We start from the raw sequence: 14559 nt of genomic DNA, 5'->3' as shown, positions 1-14559 counted from the left end.
TAAAAAAAATTACTAAATGGAATGGAAAAGATGAGAGTGAAAAGGACAGATTTAGATTACTTAATATATATAAATATAAATATAAATATAAATATAAATATAAATATAAATATAAATATAAATGAGTTTCCAAAGAAGAAACCAAATAAAAGAATAGCAACATAATAAGACCATAATTCAAGGAAACTCCTGGAATTTGAAAAAAAGAGAGATAAAAAAGAGAGATATATTTAAAAAGCACACTGAATATCTGAGAAAATTACTCAAATGACCAACACTGAGACACAGTGTAATAAAATTAATGAATTTTAAAGAAAAAGAAAAATAATCTCAGGCATCTAGATAAAAATACAAATTAACTTGGGGAAAGAGAATCAAATTGTCATCATAATTTTTGATAGACATATTTTCTACCAGAAGAAAATGGGGTAGGATATTTAAGATATTCTAGGAATGAAAATGGCAGCCAAACTGGCTTTCATGTATGAAAGATAAACAGATAAACTGTTACAATGAAAGAATTCAGGGAACATTATTCCTATTAGGCTCTCCTGAAGAATCTACTGTAGAATAAGTATCAGGCAACCTAAGTGACTGGAGAGTGTAAACATGATAACCCATGATAACCATCAAGTATACATGTGTTTAGACAACTAACTGAACTAATTTAGTTATATGGGAGAGAGTTATAGTAGTATATAATGGCTTTATGCCCTGAAAACTGAAAAAAGGAGGAGGACAATAATATTTGTGGTGGCATTACTGATATTTTTTAATAAAACTGTTACATAATGTTATATAAAACCAATTAATAATTGTTGATATTGTAATTATTTTATCTTGTGTGCCTGAAAATTAAGATTCTCATTAAATCTCTCATTAGTTTTGAATTTGAATGGGATATTATAAAAGCTAAATTATTATCTGCATGCACACACACACACACACACAAACAGACACACATTCATATATGTACTCTAGTTCTGTCTACTGTTTTGCCTGGGAACAATGACAAGTTAGTAGCAGAGAGTACATCTGGATTCTAGATTGTAGTCTTGAAATATCATTTACCACTGAAAGAAACCAGTTTTTGGAGAAATGAGTGATGCCAAGGCTAGATCAGTAAATGTTCATGATTTGCCTGCAACATTTGGTGATACCAAAACCAAGGAAAATATCAAACACTGTCAAAAGTACTCAGGACCTAACTTGAAGACACTCTTATTGGCCAAACATGGGGCATTTTCAACATCAGTAGGTATAATAACTGCAGTGCATCCAAATGCATGGATATGTTAAATATGTAAGTTGTAAGACTGATTTTTAAAATGACTTGGTTGAATTTAGAAGATAGGGAGCCAATTCGTTATTTTGAAAACTGATCAATAAAGGGAAAAATTTGTCTTGTTATTCCTTTGTAAGTTATATCATTTACGTTATCCAATCATTAATGAGGGAAGTCTTCTTTTACAGAAATATAAATATATCTGATAAGTGATAGATTTTTGGGTTAGGTCATTAACATTTAGCATCCCCTAGGAAATTAATAGACCTTAGCATCAATTGCTGCTAACATCACAGAAGGAGAGACAAATAGATAACTGGATGGGAGAAAGCTCTATCATCCATCAAGACTGACTGAGTGACCGAGTGAATGGATGAATGAATGAATGAAGTAAAGCTAAATCTGATTGAGATTATATACCCAATATGTTAAACTACACCATAAGAATTCTGCTGTCAAAATTAACACTGGTGGAAATTCTATACAATAAATATCTTGGTTCCTTCAAAATAATTTATATAGGGAAAAAAGTGATAGAGGGGATCTGTAGCTTAAAAGAGCATTAAAAGATATCTCAAAAAATTAATAAAACTGAATTGTTTATAGCTATAACTATCATTTTTGGGTCATAAGCTTTAAAAAGAAAAATCAAAGTGATTATCATAAAAATTAGATAATGATTTGTTAAAAGGAAGGAGAATAACACAAGATGCATGGAGGGCTTCTGGGATACTTGGCAAAAGTCTGTTTCTTCAGCTATGTAGTGGTTTTAATGATGTTCATTTTAAAATAATTCTTAATCTATGTTTTATGCATTTTATTTATCTGTGTTGTATTTTACAGAAGCATTTTAATGTTCTCGAAGGAGAAAGTTATAAGAAGCTTTTATTGACATTAAAGACATAAGTAACCCTGACTATATCACGTTCATGGTAGGAAGATGATATCACAAAGAAGTAATTTCTGTCCATGATAATCCATCACTTTCAATAAAAAATTATTTTCAAAAAATCTCAAGTTATTTTCATGGAATTTGATGAGTTTTTCTCTTAAATTTCTGTAGTTGAATGGAGGTTGAAAAAAACCAACATAATTTTAAAGATGAACAAGCTGTTATAATTGTAAAGGTGTGGTAGTGGCCTGAGCTAAACAGATCAGGCACATTCATTCTCTGTCTCAAAATAAATAAAAAGAAAATATGTATAGAATTTGTGCAAAATAATTGAAAAGGGGATTAAAGCACATCATTAAAAAAAGTTAAACACAAAGAAAGGCAGTAAGGGAGCAAATGAGGTACCAAAATGCTTTAAAACAGACAGAGCACAATTTGCAAAATGACAATAGTAAGTTCTTCCCTATCAGTAATTACTTAAAAAGTTAAGTTTATTAAATGCTCCAATCAAAAGACATAGATTGAATGATTTACAAAGAAAAATGATTCAATTAAATGCTGTCTACAAGAGATTCATTTTAAATCTCAGCACACATACACAGATAGAAGATGAAAGAGTGGAAAAAAGATATTCCATGCAAATAGTAACCAAAACAGAACAGAGGTAGATATAGTAATATAAGACAAAAGAGACTTTTACCTCAAATGTTTAAGAATACCACCAGTTCACTGGTGTTATATGTAAGTGATGAATCACCAATTTCTACTCCTGAAATCATTGTTACACTATATGTTAATGAACTTGTATTTAATTTAAAAAACAAAAATTAAAAAAATAAAATATCATTAAAACTCACAATCTATAAGCAGATAACTATAAGTTAAATTGTGAAATACCTACATAATTAAATCTTAAGCAGCCAATAAAAAGCATCATATATAGAATGTTGTCTGATCATTGGAATCTCCTGGTGTGATATAAAAGCATAGGGCTTACCCTAGACTTACTGAATCAAAATCTCCATGAGGAAAGAATGGATATATATTTTTTCATCAGGTTGCCAGGTGATTTTTATGGTGAGGCAAATACATGAAATTCTTTTATAGAAAATGTATGTTCATTGCTGAGAGAATAAAATGCTATCAATATGTACCATTCTTTAACATTCTCATAAAAATAATAATTAAAAAGAAACAAACTCAAAAAAATATATACCACCAGATCCACCAGATCTTCTCAAAATTTTCTAAAATACTGAAATTGAAGAGAAGTGAATACCTTCAAACTTACTATATGAGGCCAGCATTTCCCTGACACTGAGACCAGACAAAAACATTAAAAGAAAATTCAGGCCCAAATCCTTTATAAAAACTGATGCAGAAATCCTCATCAAAATATTAGCAAATCAAAGTCAGCAGCATATTAAAAAGGATTATACATATGACCAAGAGTGATGTATTCCTAGAACACAAGGATGGTTCACATAGGAAAACCGATATAAATGAAAGACACCACATTAATAGAAGGAAGGAAAAGAAAAAACCTACAATCATCCCAATTGATGCAGAAAAATGATTTAACCAATTCAACAGCCTTTTATGATAAAAACACTTAAACTAGGAAGAGGGGAAAACTAACTCAGCATAATATAGGCCATATATAAAAAAATTAAAAGCTAACATGCTTAATGGCAAAAAAAAAATGAAAGCTTTTCCTTCAAGATCAAGAGCAAGATAGGGATGCCCACTTTAACCACTTCTATGCAACATAGCACTGGAAGTTTTAGTAAGAGTAATTATGTTAAAAAAAGAAAAGGCATCAGGGGCACCTGGGTGGCTGGGTCGGTTAAACATCCAACTTTGATTCAGGTCATGATCTCGCAGTTCATGGGTTTGAGCCTCCCATTGGGCTCTGTACTGACAGCTCAGAGCCTGGAGCCTGCTTCGGATTCTGTGTCTCCCTCTCTCTGCCCCTCCCCTGCTCATGCTCTGTCTCTGTCTCTCTCTCTCTCTCAAAGATAAACATTAAATTTGTTTTTAAAAAAAGCATCAAAATTGGAAAGGAAAAAGTAAAATTATCTGTTTGTATATTACATGACCTTATATGTAGAAAATCCTAGATATTCTACAAAATATTTGTTAATGAATTCAACACAATACAAAATCAACACTTCAAAAATCAGTTGTAGTCCTATAAATGAACATTGAAAAATACAAGAAGGAAATTAAGAAAACAATTCAATTTACAATCACATCAAAAAGAGTAAAATATTTAGGAATAAACTTAACCAACGACCTAAAAAGAAAGCCTTATATACTGAAAACTATAAAACACTGATGAGAGAAATAAAAGAAGAAACAAATAATTGGAGAGACAGCCCATAGCCCATGTTTATGGGAAGACTAATATTGCTAAGATGTCAATATTACCCACAATCTACAGATTTAATGTAGTCTCTCTCAAAATTCCAGTGGTGCTTATTGAAAAATAGCAAAATCTATACTAATATGAAGATGGAATCTCAGGGAGCCCCAATTAGCCAAAACAGTCTTGAGAACAAACAAAGTTGGAGGTTTCCTTCTTCCTGATTTCAAAGCTTATTACAAAGCTACAGTAATCAAAGAGTATGGTACTGGCCTAAACACAGACTCATAGACCAATGGGATAGAATCTCTGGCCCAGAAATGAACCCTTGCATACATGATCAAATAATTTTCAACGTGGATTCCAAGACCATTCAGTTGGAGAAAGGACAGTCTTGTCAACAAATCATGTTGTGAAAACCTGATGTCCATATATGAATGAATGAAGTTGAGCCCTTAACCTTACACCATGTACAAAAATTTAAACAGATCAAAGACCTAAATTTAAGACCTAAAACTATAAAACTTTTAGAAGAAAACATAAAGATAAAACTCCATGTTACTGGATTTGGCGATGGTTTCTTAGATATGACACCAAAAGCACAGGGAACCAAAGTAAAAATAGATAAATTAGACTTCATCAAATTTAGAATCTTTTGTGTACCAAAGGACACAATCAATAGTGTAAAAAGGCAGCATACAAACAGGGAGAAAATATTTACAAACCAAATCTATTGAAGGTTTAATATTGAGAATATATAAAGAACTACTACAATTCAGCAAGAAAAACATAAGCAATTTAAAAAGGAGCATATTAAAGCCACAAGGTATCACCTCACACCCCTTAGGATGGCTACTATGAAAAACCCAGAAAATAAAATGTTGTCAAGGATGTGGAGAAACTGAAAACCTTGCACACTCTTGGTGGAAATGTAAAATTGTGTAGCCAGTATGGAAAACAGCATGGCAGTTCCTCAAAATATTGGAAATAGAATTATCACATGAATCAGCAATTCTCCTTCTGGGTGTGTATCTATAAGAATTGAGGGGTGTCTGGGTGGCTCAATTGGTTGAGCGTCTGACTTCAGCTCAGGTCATGATCTCACGGTTCATGATTTCGGGCCGGCCCTGTGCCAGACTCTGTGCTGCTGACAGCTCAAAGCCTGGAGTCTGCTTTGGATTCTGTGTCTCCCTCTCTCTCTACACTCCACCCCCACTCAAAAATAAAAATAAACATTAAAAATTTTTAGGAGAATTGAAAGCAAATGCCAAAAGTGTATTTTTACACTCATTCATAGTGACATTATTCAAAATACCCAAGGGGTGGAAACACCCTTAGTGACCATATATAGATGAATGGATAAACAAGATGTGGTCTATAAATGCAGTGGAATATTATTCAGTCTTAAAAAAGGGAGAGAATTCTGACTTGCTACAACAGGGATGTACCCTTGAGGACATTAAGCTAAGTGAAATAAGCAAATAACATAAAGACTGTATGATTCCCTTTATATGAGATATCTAGAATTGTCAAATTTATGTATACAGAAAGTAGGATAGTTGCCAAGGGATACGGGAGAAACAGGGAGTTGTTTAATGGTATTAGAGTTTCAGTTTTGCAAGATGGAAAAGTTCTGGAGGTTGCACAACACTATGAATATACTTACGAGTTAAAAATGGTTAAGATAGAAATTTTTATGTTATGTGTATTTTGCTGCTATTTTTAAGAAAACTGAAAAGTTTAGCCACAGACTGGAAAGATGTACTTCTTTTTTTTTTTAAATATATGAAATTTATTGTCAAATTGGTTTCCATACACCACCCAGTGCTCATCTCAAAAGATGCCCTCTTCAATGCCCATCACCTCCCCTCCCCTCCCTCCCACCCCCCATCAACCCTGTTTGTTCTCAGTTTTTAAGAGTCTCTTATGCTTTGGCTCTCTCCCACTCTGACCTCTTTTTTTTTCCTTCCCCTCCCCCATGGGTTTCTGTTAAGTTTCTCAGGACCCACATAAGAGTGAACACGTAGGGTATCTGTCTTTCTCTGTATGGCTTATTTCACTTAGCATCACACTCTCCAGTTCCATCCATGTTGCTACAAAGGACCATATTTCATTCTTTCTCATTGCCACGTAGGACTCCATTGTGTATACAAACCACAATTTCTTTATCCATTCATCTGTTGATGGACATTTAGGCTCTTTCCACAATTTGGGTATTGTTGAGAGTGCTGCTATAAACATTGGGGTACAAGTGCCCCTATGCATCAGCACTCCTGTATCCCTTGGGCAAATTCCTAGCAGTGCTACTGCTGGGTCATAGGGTAGGTCTATTTTTAATTTTTTGAGGGACCTCCACACTGTTTTCCAGAGTGGCTGTACTAGTTTGCATTCCCACCAACAGTGCAAGAGGGGTCCCGTGGAAAGATGTACTTCTAACACCAATATTTGAAAAAGATTGAAATCCAGGTTACAGAAAACAGCTACCAATCGATAAGAGACTCGTAATTCCACAGAACAGTGGGTAAAAGGCAAAATCATTTAATTTGCAGATGAGGAAAATGCAGATGGCCAACAAACATGTAAAAGAAAAAGTTCAACCTCATTTTTAATCAGGTAAATGGTACAAAATATGTCTTTGTATCCAGTTAGTTAAAAATTTATATTTAAAACCCATCCCATTGGCACAAAATATATTTTTTTAAATCCATGTACTAAGGGTGTAGAATCATCTAGTGGGAATGTAAATTAATGCAAACACTTTGAAATATAATTTACTCTACTTACAAATTTGAATTTGTAAGTTGTATTGACTCAGCAATTTCATGCCTGTGTGTGTACCGTGAAGTAATTTTTGCATATGTACACAAGCAGATGTAAATATAAAATATTTATAGCAACACTGTTCTTGCTGAGGACAAACTAGAAGCAAACTATTCACTAACAAAAGAGTGGACAAATGAATGGTATGGTTGTGTATTACAGTACTATGCAATGGTGAAATGCAATTTTATAAAAACCTTTTTGACCAAAAGAGCTTGTATAAGGATAGTACTATATCTTATAGAGAAATTCATTAGTATGTGGCAAAGTTTTTTAAATGTGACTCAAAATGGTTCATTTATAATTGTTGTTGTTTCTAGGGAATTGGGATCAGGGAAATTTACACAAGTGCTTCGGGTCTATAATTTTTATTCCTTAAAATGGGTGTTGATTATCATTACATTACCAGAGGTCGACACACTGTGGCTTGACAGCCAAGTATACCAGCCATCTGTTTTTGTAAATAAAGTTTTAGTGGAACCCAGATATGCCATTGTTTTATGCATATATAAACTACTTTTATGTTGACGGTGGCAGAGTTGATTGATTTAGCCAGAGACTGATATCCCACAAAACATTTACCGTCTGACTCTTGTAGAAAAAAAATGACCCCTGAACTGGACCAATATCTATACCAATATGCCTTTCAGTATTCCTAACAACAACAACAAAAATACTAACGAAATAGTGTGTTATGATTGTTAAGATTGTTATCTTGACACTTCTAATGAAGTTATAGAGGCTCTTTGTGGATGAAGAAGGGCAAAAAGTCATGAATACAGTTGATTGATTCCCAGTTAATTAGTTTTGGACATGGTTTTGGAAATTTGTCAGGTCACATACATTATTTGTTTCTCAAAATTCAAACCATAATATTACCAATTATGCCTTATAATTTACTATGTCTCCCCTATAACCAAGTCCTTATCTAAATCTTTAGTTGGCTAAAAATAATGAATTAAGCATGACCTTATTGGGGTGCCTAGGCGGCTTGGTCGGTTAAGCATCCAACTTCAGCTCAGGTCATGATCTCGCAGTTCGTGAGTTCGGGACCCATGCTGGGCTCTGTGCTTACAGCTCAGAGCCTGGAGCCTGCTTCAGATTCTGTGTCTCCCTCTCTCTCTGCCCCTCCCCTCCCATGCTCTGTTTCTCTCTCTTCCAAATAAATAATCTTTAAATTTTTTTTAAGAAATGACCTTACTTTTTTCTTTTTGAGTAAATGATAATAGTGTACATAAGAACTTTATGCCTAATTAAAAGCATTTAGTTCTTTGTTCAATTCTAATTAGGATCTTCGGGGGTAATATTTTTATTATAAAACTCTTAAGCAATTAAAATTATATTGTAAAGCCTTCAAAAATATAAGTTTCTATAGTTTTTATTCCTTTTGATAGCAGTGTCAATATAAATAATACCTTAAGGGTTTTTTGTTTTGTTTTGATTTTTGTTTTGTTTTGAGAGAGAGGGAGAGAGCATTACTGTGCACAAGTGAAGGAGGGGCAGAGAGAGAGAGAGAGAGAGAGAGAGAGAGAATCCCAAGGAGGCTCCACACTGTCAGCATAGAGCACAACATGGGGCTCAATCTCATGAACCATGAGGTATTATGACCTGAGCCGAAATCCAGAGTTGGGCTCTTAACTGACTGAGCCAACCGGGTGCCCCTAGGGTTTTTTTATTCTTGAAATAAGACCTGACAAATTTTTTCCTAAGTTAAAAAAACTCACAGTTCAATTAACCATCTTAATATTATATCTTTTGCTTATTCTAGTTGTTGACATACTACTTTGAGTTTGAATTCTCTTATTTAAATTTTAAAAATATTCAAAATTGATACAGCAAATATATTTCATTCCTGGGGGGGGGGGGGAGGGAGGGGGGGATGCTGTCACAAGTGTTCTATCCAAGGTGTGAAATAGAGAAATCCAAACTGGATTCTGTAAGTCAAAGGCTCATTAAAAATTATAGATGTTAACATATTTTTTTAATGTTTATTTATTTATTTTGAGAGAGAGAGAGAGAGAGAGCGCGCATGAGTGGGGTAGGGGCAGAGAGAGAGGGAGACACAGTATCTGAAGCAGGTTCCAGTCTCCGAGCTGTCAACACAGAGCCTGATGCAGGGCTCGAACTCACAAACCATGAGACCATGACCTGAGCTGAAGTCAGAAGCTTATCCGAATGAGCCACCCAGGTTCCCCTGATTTTAACATATTTTTGACACTAACAGTCCTGAATATTCAGTTTTACTCTTGGTAATCGTTGCCAGTATCTTTTTATCTATTTAAATATTGTCTATATAATTAATTTCTGTACCACTGAGAGATGAGATGGTGCAGTAGTCATCTAATTTTTCTCAAAACTTCTATTAAAATTTACATTTTAAGAGTAGCAATGGACAGGACAACAGTGGTTATGTCTAGTGACTGAGATATTTTTAAGAACATTTTGTGGTTTGTTTCAATTTTTACACAAATTTGACTGAGTTTTTAATGCACAAGATGATGGCATAGCCTGAAGGAAATGGAAAGCAAATTTAAGTAATTCCTACTCTAGACAAAGATGAATCTAGCAACAACAATTAAAAAAAAACATTTCGGGAGAAGTTACATATAGAGGATTAACTGTATTTGAAACTCATTCTTAAGGGATAAAAAATTGTAGCATTAACCTTGTGAATGGTAAGATGGATAATTACGTTTTGTCAGTTTTTCACAGAGATCTGATTCATAAAAGAAATTGAATAAAGGAAAAGTCTCCAATTGTTTTTGTATTTGAATGAATAATTTAAATTTTCCAACATCAGATTGTGAGGTACCAATCTAACACCAGTTATCTTATGCAGGAAGTCATCGTGTACATAAGCTCGTATTCATAAGTTTTGTCTCTCACAAAATGGAATTATAAGCAACTTTTACAGATTTTCATATTTAAGATTTTTTCTAATGAATTTGCCTATGACGCAAATTTTCATTTTAATGAATTCAGCATTTCTCTTTGTTTTCTAGATGTATCTTAAATCTGAAAGTACTCTGGAACAAGAGTTTGCAAACTTTTTCTGTAGAGGTCTGGATTATGGACCAACAAACAATCTCTCTCATATATTCTTTGTGTTTTGTGTTACCTGTTTTCACAACCCTTTAACAGAAATGTAAAATCTGTTCTTAGCCTATTGGCCATACAAAAACAAGCTGCAGGCTGGATTTGACTGTACTTTGCCAACCCCATGCTAGAGTAAGAGATGATGGCATCATCAAAAGAAAAATTAAATTTAGATACTATTGGTAACAATAGTTTTTATTTTCATTTAATTGGCTGTGTTTATTATACTATATGATTCTGGAGCTTGAAAGTCTCATGGTTTCAGAGGTTCCTTTATGTACTAAGCACTCACAAGATTTTCCTTAATAAATAGTTATAAACCACTTTTTATTTATTTTATTCATCACATAGTATCTTGGATACCAGGATTTTTTTTTTTGAAAAATTCGTTTAAAATAAAGATAAGTTTCTTTTAGCTGAAAGCCAAGATTGTAGCATTGACAACCACAGTTCAGTGGAGTGTTACTTAAGATTATATTGACTGCAGATTGCATTTCTCTTCCTGTTTTTGATTATTACTTTTGATAAGTTTGGTTAGCTGATACTTAGGTATCATTGTCCACTCTTTGCATAATTCTATTTAAGCAACAGTGCATATCTTTAGTTCCTAGAGGTTTTTTTTTTATAATTTTTTAAATGTTTGTTTATTTTTGAGACACAGAGACAGAGCATGAGTTGGGGAGGAGCAGAGAGAGGGAGACACAGAATGTGAAGCAGACTCCAACCAACCCGCAAACTGTGAGATCATGACCTGAGCCGAAGTAGGGTGCTCAACTGACTGAGCCACCCAGGTGCCTCCCTAGAGTTGTTATTGATGTTATAATAAGAAAATAGTCACTAGCACTTTAGGAAAATTTCACAAATGTATACCAGTAATGTTTTCTGTAACATTCCATGTTTTTGCAAATGATCCATTTTCATATGAGGGGGAAATACTTCACTTTTTGTGCTAGCTATCCCAAAATTTAGGAATTTATAATCAACGAGTTTGATTCAAGCAAAGTATTTTATGTGCAATTTAAAATTTTTAGTCTTCCTAAATTATTCTTTGGAGGTATTTGTTGGTATATGAGGAGTGGATCACTTTAATTTTTACAAATATGATAGTTAAGTGGCATTTTATCAAGGGATCTTATTATTTCAAATAGCTACTGAAAAATTTTAAATACCTGAGTTATTTGGGTTGTCAGAATGTCAAGAGATCACAGTATAACATAACGTTAAGAAATTATCCTTCAGAAATGACATCTTCCAAAGTGTTTTCACATGAATCAACAAGATGGAAAAGAGATTTGCATGATTGATCAGCTGTATCACTTGACTTAACATTGACAATCAGTGCCTTTGCAATTGTGACAGCCAGAATGCCTTCATATAAAAATTATAATCTATTGTGAGGATCAGAATATCATTTAGTATCTTTTCCATAGTATACAGTATATGTTTAAGGATTTTACTTTAAATGCAGAAGATCCTTCCTTAACTTCTCTGTGCTTTCAAAAAAGGAAAAGTCAAATTAAAACCTGTGAAATAACAAGGTATCTTTAGTTAAGATTGAAGCTTTTTTAGAAATGTTGGTTAAATATAAAGTCATGCATAAAGTTTGTCTCCCTGTTGCCAAATAGGGAGAAAAGGGCAGTGGCACAATGGTTTGAAAGAAAAAGGTCTAAGATATTTAGTGTGATTTCCTCTTTTTTGTCATAATAGAATAACAGTTATTGAATGGATTGCCCTCCAAATGTAACCACTAGAAAATTGGACAAAATCTATAAACCAACAGTTTTTTAGATCTTGGACAGGAGGTCAATGCGAACTGTAATCCCTGAGAAAAATGGAAATAATTTCATTGGATTCAATGATCTCCCTGACATTTTGCCTGGAGGCACATTCTAGAGTGTTGTAAAAGAAGGGGAATCTGAAGTAAAAGCAATCTTGCTGATCTGAAGAGATGATGATTGAAGGACAGGAAGTTGTGCAGCAGAGTTTCCTAGAGGAGGTTAGCTCTGCAGTAAAATAGTTCCAGAAACTTGTGTATGGGCCCCTTGAATCTTTGCTGAATACCAAACGGCACATATATAGAAAGCAATTCCACGAAACCTGGCAAAATATGACCAAGGGGATTCGAAGTGAATAATTTCCTTAACTCACAGAAGAGAGAGCACTGATCTAGCTCCGCCCAGCCAGAGTGGTGAGTCCTCACAGGTTATTGGGGGCAGTGAGGAGAGACCTCAGAAGCGTTAGTAGTAGAGTTAAATTATTTTTACAGCACAAGATACTCTAGTGTAGATCCACCCCTAAAAAACCCAAACTTAAAAGGGAGCCTCTATAGAATCAAATTGATCCGCCAGTAATTTGACTGTCGAAACAAAGCCTAACCCACTTTAAAGGAACAGAGCAAACTATAACCACTGAACAATGCAATAATTGCAATTCCCAGCATCGGAATAAAATCACTAGACATAAAATGAAGCAGTGAAGTATAGCACAAAACCAGAAGGAATATCATTTGATAAAAATGACAGAGATGATGAGTTTAAAATACAAGAATTACCAGCTTTCATAAAGATGTATAGGTATTTAAAGGAAAACAAGAATACAGAGTGGAGAGAAATGAACAATACAAAACAATGGAGCCCTGAGAAATTAAAAAGCCAACTGAAAAATTCATTTAATGGATATACAGCTTATTGTACACTAAGACTATAACAGTGAATTGCAAGATATAGAATAGTATCTTCCCAAACTGAAGCAAAAACAAAAAACAAGTAAACAAACAAAAGAGACTAAATAAATAAAAAGGGAGCAGAGCCACAGGAGCCTATGAGATAAATCAATTAGTTAAATATAGTTGGAATTGGGGGTCTAAGAAGAAGAGTGTTTAAACTGTATATATTTTTGAAGAAATAAGAGTCAAATAATTTGAAAACTGTAAATCCTAAAACTCAAGGAATTTAGCTAATTCCAAGCAGAAGCAACACAAAGAAAAATATATGATGCAACATCATAATTAAAGTATTCAAAACTATCATTCAGAAGAAAATTTTAAAAAACAGTCATCAACACTAAGTAAACCAACAGCTGATTGAAAAGTCACTTGAACAGACACTTCACCAGTAGCAATATCAGGATGTCAAATAAGCACATAAAAAGATGGTCAATATCATTAGTAGGTAAATGCAAATTAAAACCACAGTGAGTCAGCACTACATACATACGAAGAGTGCTTAAAATAAAAAAACAATGGTAATACCAAGTGCTGAGGAGAATTTGTAGCAACTGTTGCTCTCATGGCTTTGAGAATACAAAATGGTGGCCACTGAGGAAAATGGTTTGGAAGGTCTCTTACTAAATTAAACATTTACTTACCATATGAGCCATTAATCCCATTTCTTGATATTTCCCTTAGGTAAATGAAAACCTATTTTCACACAAAAACCTGTACACAGATATAGCAGCTTTATTTAGACAAAAGCTGAAAAACTCAGATGTCCTTCCGTGGGTAAAAATCAACCACGGTGCATAAAGCAATGGAATACGACCGAGCAGAAAAAAAGGAGCAAACTATTGATAAACCTTACTACTTGGATGAGTCCCAGAGACATTATTGTGTAAGACAACTTCATCTCAAAGGGTTGTGTATTTTATGTTCCCATTGTTTTTTGGACAGCCTCAAAAAGACAAAACTGGAGTGATGGAAAACAGACCGGCAGTGGCCAGGGATGATGGGTAGGAGGAGAACGTAGCAGCAAAGGAATAGTGCAAGGGAATTCTTGGGGTGATGAAACCATTCTTTGTTCCTATTGTGGTGGCCATACATAAACTAATACATGTGTTAAATCTTATAGAAATTTACACACAGAGTGAAAAAAGCCAATTTTACTGTGTGGCGATTTACAATTTAACTTAAAAATTTAAAGAGTTCCCAGAGGAAAAACACATTTCTTACAAAAATAAAAATTATTAGCGACACTTAGTCAGAAATTATGCAAACCAGAAGAGATAGTGGAACATCATTAAAGTGCTGATAGAAAAGACTTCCAATCTGGAATTCCCCATCCAATGAAAATATTCTTCAAAACTGAAGAGGAAAGAAAGACTTTT

General features: G+C 33.8%; 1 protein-coding gene across 9 annotated transcripts in view; it reads left to right on the top strand.

Annotated features, from left to right (window-relative positions):
• The window catches only part of NBEA (neurobeachin), a 678493-nt gene that overhangs the window by 290662 nt on the left and 373272 nt on the right, over positions 1 to 14559 (top strand). The gene's annotated exons all lie outside the window — the stretch shown is intronic.

The sequence above is a fragment of the Panthera pardus genome, unplaced genomic scaffold (assembly GCF_024362965.1).
Source record: "Panthera pardus isolate Hobbes unplaced genomic scaffold, ASM2436296v1 HiC_scaffold_1, whole genome shotgun sequence".
Classification (NCBI taxonomy): Eukaryota; Metazoa; Chordata; class Mammalia; order Carnivora; family Felidae; genus Panthera; species Panthera pardus.
The sequence above is the reverse complement of the archived record's forward strand: the minus strand, read 5'-3'. Positions and strand labels throughout refer to the sequence as shown.